This window comes from Callorhinus ursinus, unplaced genomic scaffold (genome assembly GCF_003265705.2).
Source record: "Callorhinus ursinus isolate GAN/ISIS: 27379988/994484 unplaced genomic scaffold, GSC_fseal_2.0 scaffold28, whole genome shotgun sequence".
Lineage (NCBI taxonomy): Eukaryota > Metazoa > Chordata > Mammalia > Carnivora > Otariidae > Callorhinus > Callorhinus ursinus.
This window is the reverse complement of record NW_027397090.1, coordinates 11130174-11155014: the sequence shown is the minus strand read 5'-3', so window position 1 is coordinate 11155014 and position 24841 is coordinate 11130174. Positions and strand designations below refer to the sequence as shown.

At 44.8% G+C, this 24841-nt stretch overlaps 1 protein-coding gene across 8 annotated transcripts in view; it reads right to left on the bottom strand.

Moving 5' to 3' along the window:
• KANK1 (KN motif and ankyrin repeat domains 1) overlaps nt 1–24841 on the bottom strand; it is a 207596-nt gene that overhangs the window by 92048 nt on the left and 90707 nt on the right. For 2 of the 8 annotated variants that reach the window (XM_073878116.1, XM_073878117.1), the window contains one exon: nt 12919–12980. The exons of the other annotated variants lie outside the window; for them this stretch is intronic. The gene's annotated coding sequence lies outside the window, so the exon portion shown is untranslated. The remainder of the gene's footprint in view (nt 1–12918; nt 12981–24841) is intronic. 8 annotated transcript variants of the gene reach the window in all.

Here is a 24841-nt window from a genome sequence, read left to right as displayed (position 1 = left end):
AGAAAGAAAGAAAGAAAGAAAGAAAGAAAGAAAGAAAGAAAGAAAGAAAGAAAAACAGTGCCTTAACTCTTTACCTTGTTTTTGTCGCAAAAACCGGGGTACATTAGTTTTTAAACACGAGAGATTCCATTTCCTAAAAATGTGACCTCTTTTATTTCACTGATTATTAACTTGAAGCCTAATTCTTAAACTCCTAAAAATGTCAGAGCAGAATTCAATTCCCTTCTACCCAGGTTAAAGGTAACTGATGTTTGTTCTTGAAACACCAGCGCCTACACAAAAATCACAGATACTTATCACCTTGATTGAAACCACAGGGGCCACGTAGATTTAAAAATCTGTGCTTCCTTTAACTGCTTTCCAGGAAGACGATATAGCCTCGTCTCCAGACCCACCAGGCCAGGATCCTCTCTATTACCAAGGTTAAAAGAGACTGGTTTTACCACAGACACCACATGGAGAAGCACCATTACAATTGTGGTAAAGAACGCTGCATACTCTATGTAGTGAAACATCACATACCACACATTCAGTATACATTTTCCCATATGCAAAACTAATCAAAGCTAAGTTTAGTCCATTTATCTTAAAATCCCTTGCTTTTAAACAAAATACTCATGGGAGAAGCTCCCTAAAACGGAGATCAAAATTTTAAGTAGAGAGTAAATTAAACCAAAAAACAGAAACAAAAACCGTATTGCAAAAAAAAAAAACTTACTCTGCAAAGGAAGCATTTAAAGAGTTAACTAAATAAAAGTTGTTTTTAAACAGCAAAAGAGCAGATCTTAAAACAAATACGGTAAAAGTTTATCATCCAAAAAGATATCTTAAAGCAGTAGCTTTGAAAAGCTTACGAAAGTTCCGGACCTTATCACCAGAAAGTGTAGATCTGTACACACACACACACACACACACACACACACACACACACACACACCTGCATGAAATTTCCAAGGAAGACAGAGAGGCCAGACTGTCACGGCCACCCTCAACAGATCCACGGTTTAATACTTTGGTTTCAAAGTATTAAGATCTTGCCGAATTGTGATCTAACCAGACGCTTAAAAATGACCTTCCCTTCACTCTTTTTATGTTTCCAAATAGGCTCTCCTCCTTTTTTTGTTTTGTTTATAAAATGGTTCCTAATATATTAAATAGGGGGCTATAAAGTAGGAGAAAGAAAGATAAATTTATTCAGGCATAAACTGCATCCAAAAAATCTTCTAGAACACCAGAAATACTTACCAGCGCCATCATGTCGACACTGGCTTGTGGAGCCGAAAGGCTGCCAATTGGAGGCACAAAAATAAAACTCTCAAAATACCAAAAGGAAGCGCTGACTTTCTTCCATCTATAGAAGCTTACCAGATGAAACAGAAAAAAGAAAGGTGACAGGTACCTATTGACTTTGCAGGACATAGAAACAGATTCGCCTTTAGAAATTCAAATAAATTTCAAATAAGAATTACCTGCCACAAAAGTTCTTGTCTAGCTTGAATTTTTCTCCCCCCTCAAAGAAGACGAATTCTACACCAGCTGGCCATTCACGGAAAGGCAAACCATTGCTCAGTGCTGGTGGCTGAGCGTGCCCATGAGCCCAGAATTTGGGGTACGAAACTGACAAAAGCAAGCTCATGCACTGCTGGGATTTAGAAAAGGCAAACACTTGTTCAAAACCAGATCTGCCACTCAACACCACTCTCCTCTTCCCAGTAAAATCATCCAAGATCAAATATCCAAATGGAAAGAAGGTGGGTTCTTGAGAAACTGATTACTGCCAAAGATAAGAAAGAGAAATTAAAAGGGAGGTGTATATTTAAATAAAATGGAGTGGAATGTAATCCTAAAGTAAAATGACAGTGGGGAGAGACCTGATAGAGCCTGCTGAAGCAAAGTGTTTAGCATCAGGGGAAAAGTGCATCCTAAGACTGCTATTTTATGGGGCTCCCTAAGGAACACAGAACCTCTATCGAGATGTTTTTATTTTCATACCATGCATTTTTATGAAACTTCTAAAGCGTGAACGTTGTTTAGGTGAACGTATTAAAATACACAAAAACAAATGTAGTCAAATCCAACTGTTCAGCCCTGGGTTAAAAGGAGTCAACTGTCTCTAAATTATGGGCATCGTTACGCCCCTTTTTTATATCGGTTCTTGGCAGTGGCATAAATTGAATGGCAGAAAGAGGATTCTCAGTCCGGGGAGAAGTGAGAGGAGGGAATTGCAAGACTCATGTTGATCTGGGGACCAGAGGAACCCACAGAAGAGAGTAAGAAACCAAGTGCTTCCTAAATGGCTGGCGTCAAATCCGATACCTTGATGAAAGACACCGAAGTCAACCAGGTTTGAAAGGATGGACAACTCCAAGTCTGCCCAGAACCTGGGAATCAAGGACCAACACGCTCCTTGCCAAATATTCGGCCTCTAGCTGACAAGACACAGCGGAGACACTTCACTGAGCTGCTGCTAACAATGTCATCTGAGCACCAACGGTAACGAAATACTCATGTGAGACTCCTGTTTCTATGCTTCTGCTGAACAAAACCAGCACATCCCTGACACAGCAGAGGGTCAGCTTCCTCCGTGAAGTGCCAGATGGTGGCCAAGAGAGCAAACCTTCAGGAAAGGTGCAGGGGAGAAGACAGAAGTGGCTTCTATGGTACAAGAAAGATCTCAACCGTGGAGGCTGTCCTGGCACCACGGGTAAGAGATGCAGCAGGAGCCTGGGGAGTGAGGCCCTGTTCCCATGGGGTCGAGTCCTGTTTGCAACCAGCCTTGTACACAGAGGGTGGCTTCATCTGCAGATTCATGCTGTCATTTAGGACAGGCCAGGGTTCCAGACAACAATACAAGACAGGCATCTTTCCTCATGACACTGTTCTGGCCAAGAGCATCACCAGAACAGGAAAATTCTCTGACTGACCCTGAAAGTACTAAGACGTTTAAGAAGTTGATGGAAATCCTCAAATAACTACGGTATAGGTAGAGGAAGAACCACAACAGTATGCTTCTTGAATGAGCAGTATCTTCATCTGCCACAATGATGGAGAGCACCAAGCCAAATTAACTTGCCCTCAATGACTACTGTGCTCATACCTTGACCACGATATTTGATAAGAACCCCTGGATCTTCTGTTTTAGTTTCCCCAACAGTTACCGCTGCTACATACCTAAGGGAAGATACAGATTAGTGTGTATGTGGATGTGATGCTGGGCGCTTCTGCAGCCATTTTGCTCCCATGCAGAGCAAGTCTGAGGACCACCAGCATATGGTGGAAAGCAGAGTGGAAAGACAGTAAGCACTTGGGTCTTTGATGATGTCACCGAACCCCACATGAAAACAGACAGTCTTAGACTTACGATGGTTTGACTTAGGATTTTATGATGGCATGAAAGGGATATGCATTCCATAGACACCACACTTCTAATTCTGAATTTTGATCTTTTCTCACGTGGTATGTACTGTCTTGTGATGCTGGGCAGCGGCAGCAAACCACCTACCCAGGCAGCCACACGATCGCGGGCGTGAACTGATACACGGACAGCAATCTGGACCCTACAACCCTTGTGCTTTTTACTTTCTGCACAGTATTCAATAAATTACATGAGGTATTCGATACTTCATTACAAAATGGCTTTGTGTTAGATGACTTTGCCCAACTACAGGCCAATGTAAGTGTTCTGAGTACACTGAAGGTGGACTAGGCTAAGCTATGATGTTTGGTGTATTAAATGCATTTCTGAATTATGCCATTTTCAACTTGTGAGGGGTTTATCAGAATGTAACCCCATTTCAAGTCGAGGAAGATCTGCCCACTCATTCTTGGGTTGTTTCTTGGTCCCACAGGACAGTGATTCTCAAAGTATGGTCCTCAAACAAGCAATAGCACCCTTACTCAGAAACTTACTAGAAATGCAAATTCTCAAGCTTCCCCAGACTTACTGAATCTGCAATCCTGGGAATAGGGCCCAGCAACCTGTGTTTGAATAAGGACTCCTAGTGATTCTGATGCACTCCGAAACTTAAGAACCACTGCTGCAGGCAACCCTACTTATGACATCTGCTACCAGTCATCATTAGGCACAATCAAGTGAATGTTGGACCTTACAAAATGGGTTAAACCCTCCATTTTCCAAAGGCCGTATCACCAGAGGTGAAAAAAGGAGACAAATGAACAAACACCCAGCAAATTCTCAAACTAAAACTTTCACGTCATTATTGTGTAGAGGTCACGAGAATATCTGCTAGTGTCTGAAGAAAGCAGAAGACCCACGAATAGCAGGCTTGAGAAAGAATGGGCTGGGGAGGGGGACAAGTATTCCTATGAGCCAGGACAAGTTTTCTTCCTGATGAAAGAGACGTTAAGGAATTGTTGGAGGCATGGAATACAGCAGAAATGGGGGGAGGGGAGGCGGGAGGGAAGGCAGACAAATGGATGGAATAAAGCACTAAACATTCCTGAAGGTTGCAAAGGTTTGAACAGGGGGCTAGGGAAGGCCTGGGGAAGTGTGAAGTGGCCGGGTAAAGGCTCTGGGAAAGGGGATGGCTTTGGGGGCCTAAGGGAAGGTGGATGGGCAATTCGGTGCTTGCATAACAGAAGGCGTGGCAAGGATGAAGCCGAAGGGTAACATTCAGCCCCTGGGCAAAACTACTCTGCTGATGGAAAATGACTGAGCCTCCATGACACCCTTCATGCCGCCCTGAACGCCTGCTACAGGGCAGATGGGAAATGTGGAGATGCTTATAGTCCAGGTGGGGAAAGGCGGTAATTAGACACGAAGCACACGGGAAGTAAGCACCCAGCTTGTGTGATCAGATGTGCTGGTGATGAGAAACAATAAAATACGGCCCCAGTATGGACAAGAGCCCTGAAAAGTCTGAAATTATTCTGATAATTCTCACCAAGAAGGGTTTTGCATCTGGATACGTAATAGTAGCGTTCTCAACCCAGCTGCCCACAGACTCTCCTGGGGAACTCTGAGATCCCATTTTATGAAAACAGACTGGACCCTACCCCGACCACTTGAACCTGAAGTTTTGAATATGATACCTAGATATACATATTTTAAATATATATATTTAAATATATATGTATTTTGAGACATATATATATATATATATAGAGAGAGAGAGAGAGGGAAAGAGAGAGAGAGAGCAGGAATGCTTGTGATCAAGTTGGAGGGAGAGGGCGAGAGAGAATCTTAAGCAAGCTCCATGCTCAGCACAGAGCCCTGCGTGGGGATTGATCTCATGACCCTGAGATCATGACTTGAGCCAAAATCAAGAGTCAGCCGCCCAATGGACTGAGCCACCCAGGTGCCCCCATATATGCATATTTTTAAAAAGCTCCTTCGATAATTATGATGTGTAGTGAAGACTAGGAACCCCTGTCTGAGAATATCAGTAAAATAGATGAAGAAAATCTAAAACCTGTACGTACCATTGCAGAAGTGAGCTTGTGATTCCTTACAAAAAGGACAAAAACAAGTGAGTGGATGAAGAAAGAATATTAATATACTGTGAATGTCACTTGTACTTTTTCTTGTTCTACTCATATGGAATTCTTACTTTCCTAATAATAGAAAGGGATGAATATTCTATTTTAAGGACTGGCTCTAGTCTCAAAGGGGCTTATTATGAATAGAATGTTAAGAAAATTTCCATTTGTGGGTTATATTAGTCTTAGTAACATTTTGGGGAAAGGGTTTGCACAAATAAAGTCAGGGTTTGTGGTTCTCTGAAAAGTACACGAGGGAACAGAGAGAAGCAAAGACATGCCCCAAGGACCTCAGAATCCAGCTGGGAGATGTGACCTTCACAGAGGTGCCAAATAAGCAGAAAAGAGGGAGGGCAAAGAAAGTTCTATGGAGCAGAGGGAACTTAGGTGAGGGCTCGGGGTGCCCAGAATCTGGAGGGACAGAGAGAAGGTTTGGTGGAAGTAGGCAGGCACAACTTTGTAAAGCCACCAAGGGGAGGCCAAAATGGTGGGGGGTGGGTATGGTGAGGAGGGCTACAGAATAGGAAGGAGGAAAGCCTTGGAGTCCTGATGGCCAACTTTCCACCTCTGTTGTACACAGGTTCGTTACCATAGGAACCTTGTTCTCCTTGCCAGTGATGGGTTTCAGAAAGGACATGTGACTCCATTCTGGTCAGTGAGATGCAAAGAGACTTTCTCCAGGGCACTTCTGGGGAAAGATTCCTCCGTTCCTGAAACAGACACACAATGCCTGATCTGACTGGGATGCTGCATGCCTCTGCAGCCATTCTGCCACCATGCGGAGGATGCATCCGCAGACGGTGGACAGCACCGGGGAGGGACCACCTGAGCCTCCGATGCTGTCCCTGAGCCACAGTATCAATCAACTTTTATTAATTTGGAGTCTTGTAAGAGTGGTACCATCAGTAGTAATGTCAAGGGCACGAGAAAGAACTAGATCACTTATTCACAGTTCATAAAATGTTTCATTCCCTAATTTTCTTACAGGGTTCTAGAAGTGGGTACAAAATCAGGAGTGGGCAGAAAATGGTATAGAAGCTGTAAAAAAAAAAAAAAAAAAAAAACCAAAAACCAAATTACAGGCTGTTTTATTTTGCATGAAACCTCCCTCTCTACCCATTACGATACATGTACTAAGCAATTATCTTCTCTATGTTCCCAATAATGATCTTCTCTAACCAGTTTTTAAAATACTTCCCATTCAACTTTTAAGATGAACAGCATCATCACTAAACCACCGATTCTGTTAACCTCTTCTCTTAGAACCCCAAGGTAAAAGCGCAATCATCTTGACAAAGAATGACATGCGGTGGATGTGTCGTCCCAGAGATCAAAATCTGCAAGTATGGGATCTGAGGAATATTTTGGGTCATGAAAATCCTCAACAGCTGGCTGCCAAGATCTGATGTTAAAGGAAACTATGAAATCTGACTTAAATAGAAGTTCACTGCTACCTTCATTGGCTTGACCAACTCCGAGTCATCGTTAAATGGGGCGCCAAACGTGACCTCCTTTTTACTCAAGTCTTTCAGAGACTGTTAGGGACCAGAGACACTCTTCGTCCTAGGAGGATGGGGATTAAGGGTACAGCCTCTGTCTTCACGGACAGAGGAGTAGCGGAAGGGAAGTTATTATGACCTGTTTCAATTTAACCGCATGTTAAATAGTTATCCAAAAGGCGTCAGCTGAGAGCTACAGAACACAGAGGGGAGGTAGATAATCCAGAGATGTGGGAATGGGTTATCGGAGGGCATCACCCTTGAACCGAGTGTTGACAATGAGTGAGTTGGCCCTGAAGGGGAGGAAATGTAGTCTTCAAAGAAGACATGCAACAGACAGAAAGGCAAGAGCCCCCAGGGTGGGGTGTGTATGAGGGAGCTGTGGGAAATTAAAATACCCAAGAGCTGGATGACTAAGGGCTTTGTATATCAAGCCAAGGAGTTTGGATTTTGTTTTGAAAGTATTAGGAGCCACTGAACGTCACATGAGCTCAGAAGCCACAGGACTGGGTTTGTTTTAGGAACTGATGCTCTGGCGGAACTAAAGAAAAAGGCCTGCCTTGTGGAGAAACAAGGACACTCCTTGGGAATTCTCCATCGTGGAAGCGTACAGCAGGGATGGCGGCAGATGGGAGGTCTGGGCTGGAGACTGATGGTGCAAGACATTTGGGCCCAAGGGTATAGCTGACGAACGTCCAAGAGAAGTAAGTCTTGAATCTTGGGGTAGAACTCCATGGAGTGGAAGCCTGGTTAGGGTTGCTCAGGGGAAGCCCCAAGGATCCTGGGACGCTCAGGAGGCTATAAAGCATTTCATTTTTGTGTGGGCCACATAACTTTCACAGATCATTCTGTTTGTTGGGCATAAACGGCACGGCGTATTTAACCTGTCTGCAACTCAACTTGTGATTTCGTGCCCTTTGTCTCAAGGGCAAAGGGCTGAGAAAATCTTTGTGAGTGGGTGAAATTCAAAACATGGTCATCACTGAACCAAAGCAACAACACAAGGTCCGTATCACTCCTAGAGCTGCTTACACCAAGCCATCTGCTCCCACCAACCAGGCACACCTTGGCCTGGCCTTTTTGTTAGAAAACCTTCGAGCAGCAGATTTCGAACAAGCTTTCTGCAGCCTCTCCCACTTCCTGTTTCTCACCTTCCCCCTGGAACCTGTCAAGGCATTTGATGATTACCTATTCTTATTATTCCCTTTGTTCTTAAAAAGAGCACTCATATTCCTAATAGATGAATAGATGAATATACACCAAGCGCCTAGCACAGTGCCTGACATTTGGAGGGCACTCGCTAAGCAAGGAGTCTGCTGTCTATAACACTTCCCCTCCCCCAAATACAGACAGGCCTTGCGCCGGCCTCCTCTCTCCACTTGGTTATCCACCTCTCTCTCTAGATGCTGATGAGGTGTTTTAGCTCCAGAGGTTTGCACCCCGGGCTGCAGCTGTGAACCCCTGTCACTGAGAACAGAGTAGATGTCCGGCACCATCACCAGCAGCAGGGACAGTCAGGCATTTGGTATTCATAATTTGCTCTAGAGACCAATGTGTTTTCTCCCGGGACACATGTTTGGATATTCATCATTTGTCTGTCACGTGCCCGACAGGAGGCAGGAAAGCTGTTAAGTTACTGAGTCAGAAAATGCCATCTCTTTTCCTAGCAGTGCATCCGAGCAGACGGCAAATGACTGTTTTTACAGCCTGTTTCTCTATTACATGTAGACATATTTATTAACATTGTATTTCTGTCCCTGGCGTGCAACCAGCAAGAAACGAAATTAGGCAGCTGCCAGGAAGGCTGGGGGGAAGGGACAGGGACTGGTGACACGGTCTGGCTTTGTCTTAGCAAATCAGCAAGCCTCAGGCTGGGCGATGCGGAGCAGGGAGCACCCACTTATTCTCCTGAAAGCAAACAACGCTACGTAACACGACACCAACAGCCATCCAGAGTGCCTCTCACCACATACCACGTTTCATCAAATGTGACATTACTTTACGTACCACCGAGAAAGCAAAAGCACCCAGGATGGGGAGTTGAGCAGGAGAGTCCCCCATGAAGCTAGGGCACCAAAGAGCCACAGAGAAGTAAGCCCGCCATGCAGAAAGGGATGTCAGGGAGAGGTTGGAACTGGGCGCGGAGGGGGAAATCTCCCCCCTAGGATTTGAACCAGAGCCGGTACTCCCCGGATTTGCATTGTGAATTCACACCACCAGTGTGGCCCAAACATCCTCCAGCAGGGACGGCAAAACCTGGTCTCACTTTTTGTGCCCCCGGTGACCAGTAGACGGAAACTCTGGGAAAGAAGTGGACCTCAATGGTGGGCACAGGACGCATCCCGTTTCAGATACATCGGTGTGTCCTGGTGTGTGTACCCGGGAATAAATACAGGACGCTCACCCACTATGAGGACCATCCCGGGAGTTGTTCAGAATTTGTAGCTGAGAAGACCAAAAGCAGGAAGAGGGAAGACACAAACCAAAGTCCCCAGAGCAAGACAGAGGTTCTCCGGGTGACCAACTGCAGGGAAAGAGAGCACACGAAGAAGGCAGGGCAGCCAGGACTCCCCAGCTAGGAGCAGGTGTTGAGGAGCAGGCTGGGGTCTGGGGCTCAGCCTCCGTCCGCTGGCTTTTCCTGGCTTCAAGAGCCAGGAGAGAAGCCTGGCTCAGCTTCAATTCAAGTCAGTAAAATGCAGAAAATACCTCGTTGAGGATTACCGAGGAAATGAAACAAGTGATTTTATTTTAGAAGTGTTTTGTATACCATAAAAGCACTGTGCTCATAAAAGTTTATACTAACTACTCTACAGATAAATATTCTGAAGTTCTCTTTTAGTCATATCCCGTGTTTTCTAAAAACAATTTTTTTGGATAATTTTCATTTAGCAGAAGACTGTGCATACATCAGGGACTTAATAAATCCTTATTAAGGGAATAAATAAATACTGTTAACATGTGGCCCTAACCCTATTTAGCTCTAAATTCCTGAGGGTTGATTACCACTACTGCTGAAAACAGAAAAGAGGGAAAAAAACAAAACCTACCAGCCTAGGACATGAGATCTTTATAAAGCTTCAGCAAGTACGCAGATCCCACACGCCCACCCTTGGGCTCCCTGAAACTCATACCTACGACAAAACCAAGACACAAGCTGGGCTGACAGCAACAATTGAAGGAAGGTTCCAGGAGCCAGCTTTATAACTGGGACAGTCAGGAGAGAAGACGGGGAGCTTCAAAATGGCAGGGTTGCTCACCACTGGCAAAAGGATGCTCTGAATCATCAAACAGCCCCTTTGGGGGATGAGACTAATGTCCAGACGTCCTGGAACGTCCAGGCCTCTACCTGTCAGGCTTATTAACAGGGACCAATAGGGAAAGGAGGTCCTCGACAAAGCACAGCTAGAATCAGGAGGGGAAAGAAGGTACCAGGTTAAGAGTGAGAAGCCAGACGCTGAAGATGTGGGTTTCCACTTCCAGTGTGAGTGCTCCCGACAATTCCAGGGGTCTGTGCTTTAGGGAAACAGGAGCACTCCAGGGAAAGGGCAAAATTCTCAGAGTCCTCACATCCACAGGGCCACCCTCAAGATGACACTCAGAAGACCATTTTTTGAAGATTTTACTTTTAAGTAATCTCCATGCCCAACGTGAGGCTTGAACTCGTGACCCCCAGAACAAGCATCTCATGCTCCACCAACCGAGCCAGCCAGGTGCCCTGGGAGACTGATCATTTTATCTTTATTTTTTTATTATTTTTTTAAAGATTTTTATTTATTTACTTGACAGAGAGAGACACAGCCAGAGCGGGAACACAAGCAGGGGGAGTGGGGGAGGGAGAAGCAGGCTTCCCGCCGAGCAGGGAGCATGACGTGGGGCTCGATCCCAGGACCCTGGGACCACGACCTGAGCCAAAGGCAGACGCTTAACAACTGAGCCACCCAGGCGCCCCGAGACTGATCATTTTAAAGCATGGTCCACGTTTGGCAGAGGATGCCCGAAACTTTCCTTTCATTTTATTCTGAACACTTCTTTGAGTAACTATTTCAGGACATTTCTAAGGTGGCTATTTCAGTTAACAAGCCAGGGAAATGCAGAGGGCTGTCCAAAACACTTAGAAAAAGTGATTCAACAACCTCAAGTTCTGGCTTTTTCTAGACATAGACATTCCTTGCAGAATCGGGTATAAAGAAAGACAGAACAAGGGGCGCCTGGATGGCTCAGTCGTTAGGCGTCTGCCTTCAGCTCGGGTCATGATCCCAGGGTCCCAGGGTCCTGAGATCAAGCCCTGCATCGGGCACCCTGCTCTGCAGGAAGCCTGCTTCTCCCTCTCCCACTCCCCCTGCTTGTGTTCCCTCTCTCCCTCTCTCTCTCTCTAATAAATAAATAAAATCTTAAAAAAAAAAAAAGAACGTTTAACAATGGACAACTATCAGAAGACCCAACCTACAAGTTTCCTGCGGATTAAAAGAGAAAACACACACACACCACACACACCCACACAACACATGCACTCAGAGGCCTGAGCTGAGGCCCATAAAAAACAATTTTTCTGGGAAACTTGGAAACAAGGTTTATTTCACCTCAGTCAGGCTGTCAGCCAGCATTTTTGTTGGACTCAAGTTCTTACAGATTTAAATAGTTCCTATTCTCAACTGCTGGCTTACAGCTAAATACTTAACCATTCTTATCTAGGTGCCCTACTTGATAAGGGCTTAGGAAAACATAACTAAAAATAAATAAATAAATAAATGTTTAAGCTAACTTTTTCATGATGGTAGCTGTCTTTTCCTCCAGGAGGAAATCTGGCTCTTATCTGCAGGAATTTGTGGGCTTAGAGTGTCTGCCCTGGACATTAACAGTCCTAGACGCTGTATACCCTTAGTGGGAACTTTCTGATTCCCCACCATCTTACAGATGCCAATTTCGTAGACACTCAGGTTAGGTTCTGTTGTCATTTTATAATTTAGAAGTTAAGGAATAAAAAAGTTTAGATTGAAGACTGGATGGACACGTCTCTACTCCTACTTAGAGACCGGGTTCTCATTGGTGGTTTGGTAAGAAAGATTTCTGTGGTTGTTACTAAGTTATTTTTAAAGGGGATACTGGTTTTTTTTTTTAATTTTTTTAAAGATTTTTTATTTATTTATTTGACACAGTGAGAGAGGAAACACAAGCAGGGGGAGTGGGAGAGGGAGAAGCAGGCTTCCCGCAGAGCAGGGTGCCTGATATGGGGTTCGACAGATGCTTCTATGCAGGTCTCTAGGTACCTACTAGATCCATTTGAAATTAAGTAATTATTTCTGCATTTATTGTTTGTTCCTACCGGATTTTTCAGCTTCTTCCAGAGCAGGACCCGTGCCTTATTTTTGCATGTGGCCATCGTCACTGAGCACAGTGCCCCATCACTGAGAGCCCGAGGGGAGCACGAAGCAACAAGATGTAAAAATGACTAGCTTCCTTTTGCTCCAAGGGAAGTCTTATATAGAGACTGAAAACACAAGGCATCCATTCCAAACGCATTTAATCAGGCTTCAGGTATTGCTTAACTAGCCCACATGCGACTACTGTTCTCTCATTCCCTTATTTTCATTCCTTGTAAACTTCCACGACCCAGCAGGGCAATAAAAGCTCTAAGAGCGCACACTGTATCTAGAAGCACAAAGAAGGGTTGAAAACAATTTTAATGAAAAACTTCATAATAAAAAAAAAGGAAAATGAGTACATGTCAGTCTTAAAACCCATGATTCAGCTTGTCTCTGAGCATCATGCAAGATGTGCATTCTGTCATAGTATGTAGCTTCCAAACAGCCACCAAGGATGGTGGGCAGTGGGTCATGAATCCAAAGACCCCAGGTTATGTGGTCAGAGCTGTCAGTTAACGATCTATGAATTAGCCTCTGAACTTGTAGAAAACACTTACCTCTTTTATCTCTCTTCTATTTATAAAGATACATTCCTTTTTCCTTTAGCTTCAGAGGACTACTGAAAAAAACGAATATTTCAATCTACGTGATGCTTCAAAACATGAAACTTTACACAGATTCTAATATTAGTATAACCCACGTGAGTGGCAGAATAGGCTTTTAACAGCAAAGATATTACTACCCAGAAGTAACCGTTCAGAAATCCAGGAGAAATCCGGAATTATTTTTATCTTCCCCTCCCTGTTATTCTGTATCGGCGAAATCTGTTTAAACGTTACACATATTATTCTTAGCAAACTAAGAGCGTGGTTTTTCAAACGCAGATTCTCAGGAAAAGAAAAAAATGGAGAAAATAGGTTTTAGACAAATTAAGACTCTCACGATCCTGAGTAGAGTGCTGACAGGATCCAGGCGCACATGGATTCAAAGCAGGTGTGCTAAACCGGGTGAGGGACAGAGCCTTGGCACTATGAGGGGTCCCTGGGGCAGAAGGGAACCCTGAGACACGCACAGGCTTTGAGGTGAGGCAGCCCAGCATCTGCTTCTCGGTGCCGTCACCAGCTGGCTTGCGACTCGGCATGTGTACTAAAAACTTCTCTGAGGTCTCCTTGTCCTCACAACAGTAACTAAAAGCATACTTTGCAAGGTGATAATAAAACACAGAATCATATACACAGCACCAAGTACGAGGGGAATGTTCTGTGAAAGGCGGTGGCTTGCACACAACCAGAAGTCTGGGCCCCCTAGAGCATGAACAATGTCATGTGGTAACTGGATGTGTACCCCTCTGCCTCCTCCCCCGGGCTGTGTGTAAGCTCCCGGAGGGCAAGCACCCAGATACCTAGCCCAGCTGCCAGTTCAGGAGACGCTGATCCCCTAGGTGTGGGGTGAAACCTGGGTAAATCTATTTAAAAACAACAACTCATCAGGGATTCTGATGATGTACAGCCAAGGTTCAGCCACACTAACCTAAGCCACTATGGTAAGCCCTGTCTGCTCAGAACTGAAGAGGCAAGGTGGCGCCCAAGCAGTGGGATTCCCGGTTCCACTGTGGGGAGAGGGAACGATCGATACTTAGGCTAATTTTGCCGGCTATGGAATCGTGTAAAGCCCTGTTATACGCTGAGCGGGAGCCACAGAAGCTCACATGTGACCGGGAAAAGACAAACATACCTAGAAAACCTCTTCCAAAAATCCTTCTCATTCTCTCTTGTAGGCTCTCCCTCCAAACAGGCAAGGAGCTTCACTGTTAGCTCAAGGAGCTTCGAAAAGGGTACAAAGCAGAAGAACCCAATAAGTGAGCTTTGAGCTGTAAGCTGCCCGTCCCATCAGGGAGAGCCTGTCGCTTATTCCTGCCCTAGGTTTCTGAACGCAGTGTTTTGGGTTTGTTCTCTCTCTCTCTCTCTCTCTCTTCCCAAGAGGCATAAGCAAGAGCAGAGGTCCCCAGGGCAAACCAGAGCTATCGGGCAGGGCATGTGGGTTTCCTCATCGCCCAGGTCTGCACTGTTGTCCCCTCCACTGGTGAGGACACAGCCCTCATGCGAAGATCAACAGCAGGACGCCCCAACGGACGCTGTAGGAGCAAGCGAGAGAGCAGGCCAGGCTGGAAAGCGGGGTGTGAGGGGCTCACAGGGCAGGGGCTGCTTAAGAAACAAGAGGGCAACCCACGTTCTCCCTGGCTGTCCTCTGGCTGCAGGAAGACCTCAGTCATGGGAAAGGAAGGCATGAATTATCGTGGGGCTTCGACTTCTCACCTCTAGCTGCCTGGAACCGCTGCTCCTTGAAGATTTGACAACAGGGATTTCCCAGAAGGAAACAACGGAGGCCTGGGGTCTTTGAGTCTTTTGTTCTTTTCAGTAGTGCCTCCCATGGTCCAAAATCCCTGGGCGGACTCAGATTCTTCTCTGTCGTGATGACTTCAGAATTTCCACACTTGCTAAGTCAGTATCACGGGGAACTCAAACCGGACTCCAGGGCACCCCGAGGCTTTGCTGCATTCGTTTTACTATATAGTCAGTAATGCTTCATAAAGCTCAAGTTTAATGATAGGATTTTGGCAGAGCAGATATAAATACCTCAAAAGGATTAATTTATCTTTGACTGCAATTATTTAACCATTCAGCCTAACATGGTATCTGACAGCTGTCAGCTATTAGGTTATTCTTACCAGCTGAGGCCCTCGGAGTAAAAGTCTTAGCCACATACACTAGGTGGATTTCAGGTATGGGGAAAGAGACTGAAATACACACTTCCGAATTCTGGTATTGAGCATTCTGGAATTATGTGTGCAGGTTAGCCCTTAAATGAGGATTTAAACAGACCAGATGGGAGACAACTAGTTAGAGAATTTGACCCAAGAGGCTTTACCTCTGGTAAATCAAATGATGACTCATTTCCGCTATGGAATTAAATCAGTTCCATGAGCCAACTGGTACCCTGTAGGTTCCTTTAGGTCAACAGCAGAACTGTTAATAGGACTGTAGTCACTGAGAAAAGACACAGCACTTTTTATTCTTTCAAACCTTACATTGCTAATTTGACGCGACCCCGAGATTTAATTTTTTAAAAATTTGTTTTTTGCTTTCCTTGCGAAGAATTGCTTGTTGCTCTCCTGGGCCCCTGAAATCAGGTTTCAGGGTATGGGTTGTTCAAGAGTTAATGCCCCATTTCAAGACAGGAGTAGGTTGTGGTTAATGACCCTGAGTAATACAGAGTAAGAGCATTTGAGAAGACACCAGTGCCTGCACAAGACCCAAACTAGACCAAAAAAACACACAACAGAAGACGTTAAACCTTTGGCCTGCCCAGACCTGAACTAGACCAAAAAAACCACACAAGAGAAGACGTTAAACCAGCTGGATACACCTAGCGAAACAATCCCACCCGAGGGAGAGTCTCTTTAAGTTGTTTTAAAATTACAGCAAATTGCTAATATTTTATTAAATATTAACATTTAACATGGGAATCTATTGTATATAAAACCCTTGAAATGTTCAGTAAGGCTGACTCGAGGCCATCTGTGATCTGCAATCTGTACGCACCCCATAAGTCAAAGGCAGAATTACTTGGGGATCAGGAAATATCTTCATCCACTCTGTCCCTAGCTGAACGCCGGAAAGCTACTATGATTCTAAGAGTGGCTCGTGTGATTCTAAAAGAAGAGCAGATTTAGCTATTCTGAAGGAATGTCAGCTCTTCTGTATGAAAATAATCACACATTTTCAAAGCACGAAGCAACTGGGCTGACCCAACTTCGCTGATATGCAAAGGGTCAATTATGTGTAACGTCTGTGCCAAGGAAGATGGTACTGTGACACCAGCCCATCGTTACTATCACAGCTGTGATTTCAGCTTACCTGGTTCTTATCCCGACTCACCTTCCACCCAACAAGTTAGGTTCAGTATTGTGCCTCTAAGCACTCTATGGTTTGGAAAAGAACATTTTAGGGGCGCCTGGGTGGCTCAGTCGGGTAAGTGTCTGCCTTCAGCTCAGGTCATGATCTCAGGGTCCTGGGATCCAGCCCGGTATCGGTGTCGGGCTCCCTGCTCATCTCCTCTCCCCCTGCCACTCCCCCTGCTCGTGCTCTCTCAAATAAATAAAATCTTCAAAAAAAAAGAAAAATAACACTTTAAAAAACTATTCTTAAGGCATAAAGATACCCCCCACATCCACCGAGTCCCCCAATTCCAAAGTACTTTAAATCTCTCCTACTCCTCCTTTGAGACAACTATTGACTCTAAAGAAAGAACTGAAGAGTCAGCTCTACAAGAGGACTTTTAACTGACCTGGGTGTTTCTTTATAAACAGAGGACTGCCCTTCGTCATGGCCATTTTTTTCCTCCCAAGGGTGCTGTGGATTTTTACCAACAGATAGTGAACCTAAGTTCAGGAAATGTGAGGTCCACGTTTAAAAATGCTCTACGTCACAGTAAGTTTGGTCATTAATTCCTCCTTCTCTGCTTCCACACATTCTCTGTTTCATGGTGGCACATTAAGTTTGTTCAAGCTACTAGAAGCCGCAGATTGTACTTGGGATAATAGGGTGGAGCCAATTTTGCCTCAGGAGAGACATGAGCTGTTAGGAAAGGTTGCCTCCCCACCCAGAGCGCATAAGCTTTCCTACTGATCAAAGCAGCCCTTCCTGGATGACAAATTTGGGGGTTGTGGTTGAAGATTAAAAAAAAAAACAAAAACTGAGCAAGCTCTATCACTCATCATCATTTAAAAATTATTTCATGGATCCCTGTGTGTGTGAGACAGGGAATCAGGTGCTTAGGAGTGAATATATATATATATTTTTTTTTTTTTAAGATGGCAGTCTTTGCTTAAAAAAATTATGTCCTGATAAATAATTTGACAATGAGACCATTCCCAGGTCCTACATTAAAATTGTGGCCTGTGGGCGCCTGGGTGGCTCAGTCGTTAAGCGTCTGCCTTTGGCTCAGGTCATGATCCCAGGGTCCTGGGATCGAGTCCCACATCCGGCTCCCTGCTCAGCGGGAAGCCTGCTTCTCCCTCTCCCACTCCCCCTGCTTGTGTTCCTGCTCTCGCTGTCTCTCTCTGTCAAATAAATAAAATCTTTAAAAAATAAATAAAAATAAAAATAAAAAATAAAATTGTGGCCTGCAACAGAGAACACTCTGCCTTTCTCAAAGAATGGCACACTTTTACATCACAGGGGGTATGGCTCTATTTTATTCTTGGGAGAATTGATCTGTCCCCAAAGGAAGGTGTCGGGGAGTATTAGTAGAAAGAAGGTTGAAGATGGGGCGCCTGGGTGGCTCAGTTGGTTAAGAGACTGCCTTCGGCTCAGGTCATGATCCTGGAGTCCCGGGATCGAGTCCCACATCGGGCTCCCTGCTCAGCAGGGAGTCTGCTTCTCCCTCTGACACTCTTCCCTCTCGTGCTCTCTATCTCTCATTCTCTCTCTCTCGAATAAATGAATAAAATCTTTAAAAAAAATATTAAAAAAAAAAAGAAGCTTGAAGATGAGGTCCAGTGTGCAGGGTGGATTCAAGCAGGAGGCAGGTGGGCCAAACACATTTTTTGATAACTGCCCACAATCAGCTTGGCATCCGGAGGGGGGTTCCATAAATACTGTTGACTGACAGCAGCCAGGATTCGCTCCTTCCTCCACTCTGCCCACACCCTCTTTCCGTCAGACAGCCCATTCTATAAATACGTGTTGTCATTTTGACGGAAGTGATAAGTCCTAAGTGGGACCCGCTCCTGAGAGAAACCTGAGCAGGAAAAGCGGAAAACAGAAGAAGCAATTCAAAGTGTGTATAGGGACGTGACAGGAACTAGCCCATTTATAGCTGAGTTTTTGCCAAAGAAGATAGGTATACAGCATCAGCCTTTCTGCCTTAAGTTGATGGTGGGGAAAATTCAGCCAAGGGAGCAATTTCTTCTACCAGCCCATTCTGCTTGTACCTTCACCCCTAGAGCCAGATGAAAGAAGAGTCGCTTGCTTCCTTACCACTGTCGACTAGCTGTAAAGGTGACACTGGGCTCTTCCTGCCATGCTGGCTTGTGGCCAAGAGCAGAAGTAACTTCTCAGACTAAACAGGTAACACCCACAGAAGCAAGGGCTGACATTTTGGAGACATTTAATATGGAAATAGAATCCAAGACATTAGACATTTGTCATCCCCCCATTTCTTCTTCCTGATACTTCCCCTCCACTGACTCCATTTACCTTGTGAAGACGACAGACATGTATGGTTTTGGAAAAATAAATGTTGAACACCAAAGCCAACAAGGGACAGTTGTAGAATACAAATTAAGGCATTGATAAAAGAACTGGACACGGTAAAATAACTTTCATTTTAAAGACAGCTCAAATAAATAGATCATACACTTGATTACACTTCACTAGATATAACAGTAGGTTCTTTACAGGAATGAAAAAAATCAACCTAACTGGCCCACCATTCACTTATGGAACTTTATTTTGAAAAATGAAACACAAACTACTCTCTTAGAATATGAAGATCTTGCATTTTTAGAAATGTGGTGGTTATATTATTCTTCACCAAAGTTTCCTGCCCCTTCCTAAGGAGGAATTACACATCCTCATCCTGCTGAATTCAAGTATGGCCACATGACTTGCTCCGGGCAATGACCGCGTAGGACTTCCAGGAGAAAACATGAAGAGCTAGCATGAACCTTCACCTTGTTTTCTTTTTCTCCTGCTCTGAAGAGGAACAGTGATGTAGATAGAGGTTGTCCCATCAATAGATTGAGGTCAACACTGAACAGAGCTGCAGCTGACCCACAGTGAACACGGAGCACGAGTGAGAAATCAACCTTGGTTTTGAAAGCCACTGAGATTTGGGGTCGTGTAGAGTAATTACTGCCTTGATTGATTTTGAGTAGACTCACATAGGGCTCTTCATAAAGCGTGGCTGAATGTTTGGATGACAGGAAGTACTCAGAAAATCACTGGCAAAATTTGGTAGGTACCAGTTGAATATAAATCTAATCTTTCTTTACAGGGTGTGGAAATAAGAAGCTGTTAGGTTATTAAGTGACAGTCTGGAGAAGCGACAAGCAAAATAAAGGTTTTTGTGAATTGAAATGAAAACCTGGGTTATGCAGTTTGATAGCAATTTGACAGCATTTCAAATGTCTAGGCTAGCAATCGGCACAAGATCCGCCATCTTTAATCCAGTGGCTCCAGATGTGAGTGGACAGATGATTAACCAGGTCCTAGTTAGTCACTGGACTAACTGCCAAAAGAGCTTCACTTCGGTCCCCATGGATATAGCTTGTAACATGGTAGTTCTAGAATTGGATCAAAGTGAAAAGCCTAGTAAACCAAACAAGTCCCCAAGATCACCTAAACTTGAAAATTCCATCTGCATCAGTGAAAGCTTTAGCATCAAACAGTGTTTCTTCCCTGAGCTTTAGGCGGGGATGCGGTGCCAGGCTGATGCTGGGGCGGTGGGGGTGGAGGACAAGTTACGCCGATAGGATAGTTGCAGAAGTCCCTGCTGCTCCATAATATGTCACACTTAGTGCTGGAAGAGGCTTGTCCAGCAGGTGCAGAGGATCAACTCAGGTGCAGAACTCACGTTACCAGTTGGCACAGCCTTCGGAACGTGGCATCCCGTGGACCAGAAACAGGTTCATAGCTTCCACCCCGATTCAGCAGGTGTTGCCCGTTCTCTCTTTCATACTCATGGACTGCTGTTAGGTCAGGGGCCACCTGGGATCTCCTCTACCCCTGTCTTCTGCCTTTAGACATCAAAGGGAAGATCTAAAATTTGCTCCTGATGTCTTGGCCATAACTTACGGTGACCTAACCTATATCCGGAAGCTGTTATGACTGCATCAATACAAAAACCAACCAGGGAAAGTATAGCAGGAAACACATCTACTAATCAAGCCTTTACCAAGAGGATACACCAAGGACTGGCCCTTGTGCTAGGTACCATGAGAACATTTGGGAATCCTAAGGCCCAGGTCTTAAGCTCAAGGGGGTGTCTTTAGTCTAGTTGATGAGAAAAGAAAATGAAAAAGAAAAAAAAAAAAAGGAAACTCTTCTCAACTAGCCCAATTCACAAATGAGTACTATGTGGGTAGCAAACCATCACTCCAGGGCAGAGGAGATCAGTGAGTGAGCAAACACAGGCAAGGATTCCTCTCATCCAACTAAACTCTCAAGGGAGGGGAAACGTCCAGCAAAAAAGGAAGAACCTATGATGTCAGAAGGACTAAAAGAGCAAAGAATACAATTCACCCCTGAGTTATTTGTATATTAACCGTTTCAGTTGAAGATGCAAAAAAAGACACTTCATCGTTCTCAAGAAAATGATACTCCAATTCTCCTGAGAGAAAAATAAATGGTGGTTACTTTTAAAAGGGGGAGGGGAGAAGCAGGGTAGAGGAAAGGGAATTATCTGACCAGGACACGCAGGCGAAGCAGAAAGACAAGGAAAGTGCATCATGGGGTTATATGGAAAGTATACCAAACAATTTTATATATACAATTTTATGCTACATAAAAATTGTATTGGAGCGCCTGCGTGGCACAGTCGGTGAACTGTCCGACTCTTGATTTCGGCTCAGGTTATGATCGCGGGGTCCTGGGATCCAGCCCCGCGTCCGGCTCCACACTAGTGTGGAGTCTACTTGGGATTCTCTCTCTCCCTCTGCCCCTCCGGCTCATGCTGTCTTTCTCTTTCTAAAATAAATAAAAACTTTTTAAAAAACTGTGTTTATGTACAATTGAAATGACAACCCACAAATAAATGAAAATGAAGTTTAAGGTGACGAGGTTGCGGTTGTGATTTTTTAAAATATAAAGTTATCAACGTACATTTCTTTACAAGATTCTGCCCAGAAAATTCCACAAGACCCACGATGTACAGCAAACCCTCTGGCCCAACAGCTCTTAACCCCTTAAGGAGGCGCAGGGAAACGTGCGTTACTTGCACGTCCCAGTGCAAGAGGGGCATGCCTGACATGTCGTGGACAGGGGCCAGGGATGCAGAACAACCTGCAACGCAGGGGACAGTCCCACACAATGAAGGACAGTCTCATTCCAAACACCAGTAGAGCTGCGGTCAATAAAATGCCCCAAGGAACAGGACAAAACCGATCTTCCTAACCCTTCTCCCAGGTTACCCAAGATAAGACTATAAAAATCCTAAACTTCAACCAAATGCCATTAATTTTATACCAGTATGATTTTAAAATAAGTCTAACGTTTTCATCAAAAAAATAAAAAGTCTAGGGGCACCTGGGTGGCTCAGTCGTTAAGCGTCCACCTTCAGCTCAGGTCATGATCCCAGGGGCTCTCTGCTCAGCAGGGAGTCTGCTTCTCCCTTTGTGCTCTCTCTCTCTCTCAAATAAATAAAATCTTAAAAAAAATAAAAATAAAAACAGTCGGAGAAAGAATGTCATCTCTCCTCAAAGAAGGAAACGGGCAAAAGGTTTTCACCTAATTGGAAACAAAAATCACACTTGCTGAGAGAGATTATGTTGCTTTGGTGCTAGAGATGATAAATGCACAAACACTGAGGGGGTCTACAAATGACTCCCACGTGCTACACACACGACTGCACCCCTCCCACGGCTGGTCCGGAGCGACCGTGAAGTGCCAACGGCCCGGTGACGGGCGGGGGTTCAAGCCGGGACCACGGCGGGCATGCACAGTGGACGATTCGCTTCTTGCAAAAAGCACTGCCCCAGGGCCACCCCAGTGAGCTAGCAGCTACGGCACACAGCGGCTTCTCGCCGCCCACGAAGAAAACAGATTTTTCTGTTTCCATGTAGGGTGCAGAAATGAGATCCCGGGTGTTCAGTGAAAATGGTCTGCCTACTTTTCTGCATTTTCAGGACTTCAGAGATGCGTGAGCCTATTCAACTTCCCAAAAGGCTGTTGATACTGCCATCTAGTGACTACGGATGGTCCTTGTGACACCAGAAAGTGAGAAAAATTTAAGAGCTCCTGGACCCACTCTTTCTAATCAGGAAGTGTTAACTATCCCGCTTTTGATGTCATTTAAAGTATCCCCTATTGTACACTGAGAAGGGGGGAAAAGTGACTCCTATAGTCACCTCTGTAATTAGTTAAAACTTTACAAATGAGCACAAATGGAGGCAAGCAGGCAGATTCAATTTTCCCCCGTAAAGTCTGCAAACTCCACTCTCCCCCAGGCAGTGACTGTTAGAGCTCTACGTAAGGTCCTCATGCTGTTGACGGCATGGCCACTAGCCGTGGTGAGAACGTGTGCTCTTCCTAAGTCACTTACTGGATCTCACAGATGCTGTGACTGCATAGCTGGTCATGCTCCTCTCTGCGTTGGCTGGCAGAGAGCATGGGGGCAAATCGGGGGACTGTCTGCAGTGTATTTACAGGACACAGTGCACGATGTCCCTGTCTTCCTTCCTCACTTCCTCTTCTTGCTATTTCCGGCTGTCCCAACATCCTCACCCACTGACGTCCAAGACTTTACTTTGCAGGACTTTTTAAGCCATCATAAACTGTACTCTGAAACAAGGCTGGGTACACGCACGAAATCCGTTACTGTTACCGTTCTGTGTACCTTGAGTTACTACAAGCCCAGGGAAGGCAGATGTCACAGGGCACGGTGATTCCTGCCTTATGCGACTCCTGGGGCTCACTCACCTCTTGTTAACTCATTACCAGGACTGCTGACGGTCTGAACCAAGGCTCAAACTAGCACCATCATCAGAGCTATTACTCACTTATAATTGCTGTGTTCGTCACATTCCAGGATGGCCCTGTGAGACGTCTTGTCTTAGGATTTCAGGTTAAATTCCTGCAGTTTCTTCAACGGAACAGACGGCTTGAATTCCCATCCCACAAATCCACTGTGTCTCACTGCGTTTGTATTTTGTCCCCTTCCTAAGTGGTCCGTGTAAACCAAATTATAACATATTTTTATATGAAAGCGTGGTTTTTTTTTTTTTAATACAGAGCCTTTTAAAAGGTCTAAATAGAGGAAAAAAAAAAAAAAAAAGGAACAGGCCTGGAGATAATACCAAAATCCCCAAGGCATTCCCTTCTCTTGCAAGAAACACCTAGGACGAGCTGGCTACCTTATCACCACTCCAGCCTACATCATGCTTATCTAGAAGTCTTCCTGCCTTTGCGCCACTGAACTGCATTCCACCAGTGTTGCTTCGAGAATGATACCCCATGAGAGTTCACCACCGGGACATCTCAATCTTGGTATCGAAATTCTCTTTATTTCTAATAATTGGCTGTTAAAAAAAAGTACAGATTGTAAAAATTACATTCTCAATCCCCCACCCAAGAGTTACCACACTTGGCTCTGGATTTTTCTCCAGAACTGCCCAAAGCACAAAACGGCACATCATCTCCCGTGAGCAGAACAGAGTGTGGGAAGCGTGGTGGGTGGCTGTGGGAGGTACCCGAAGCAATGCATGTGTTCGTTACGCAAATAAAAGCAGATGTTATTTTCCAACATCCTAGTTTTCTACGGACAAGTGCACATAAGGTTAGATGGCAAACATGGAGGAGATACTGAAAATTTACTGAGAAGATAAACTGTCAAAAAAACCCAAAAACCCTCAGAAATGGAATGTGAAGATCAGAGAATCAGTATCCGAGGCTCTGAATTTGAGACTTAACTCCTATCTGGTGAGATAGACACTTTCCTGCATTAAAAGGTGAAGGGAAGCATAAGTTCTTTAGTGGCTTCTCTGTTTGGAATTTGGCCTCTGTGCGGGCTGAGGGCAGAGGACGCGGGTCTCATGGCTTTTATTCCAATTTCAGGCATCACTGGAGGCCCCCACCTCTTCCCAGCTGTGTCCTAGACGGAATCTGGCAGGTACGTCCAGACACCCAGTTTTACAAGTTGGAAACTAAGACACAAGAGTTAGCAAGGAAGCCGGCCCAGGGAAGACTCAGTTCAAAGACAACTGTCTGACTCACTAAAAGATCCTCTAGCTTGCCTACTGTTTTTACAGGTCGGAAGCTGTGGACTGGGCCCAATACTAGCAAACTGAACTCTGGGGACTGACAGGTAACATCTCCAAAGGCCAAAAGACCACCATGCATGTCAGGCCAACCTTCCCTTCAGACGTGGGGATGGAGACAAGGTTGGTGGGCAGGGGGATAAGGTAACCAAATGATAGCAAAGTAAGTGAGCACATACAGGACACAGAAGATAGCTCCTTCCAAAGGTAATTCATTTCAAAACAATTCAATGAAACAACCAAATGGGAGAACACCACTGTATTTTTCCTCCATAAGCTCGTGGAGGAAATGACTACTTCACTTCTAAAAAGTGGTCTTATAAATTGGCTTCTTTCCCTTTCTTCAACCACACTTCCTAAGAAAAGTCGAAAAGACTTCAAACATGATTTCTATCTAGGGGTGGAGAAGATGAAATCAAACGTAAGGACACTCAGGTCACGGA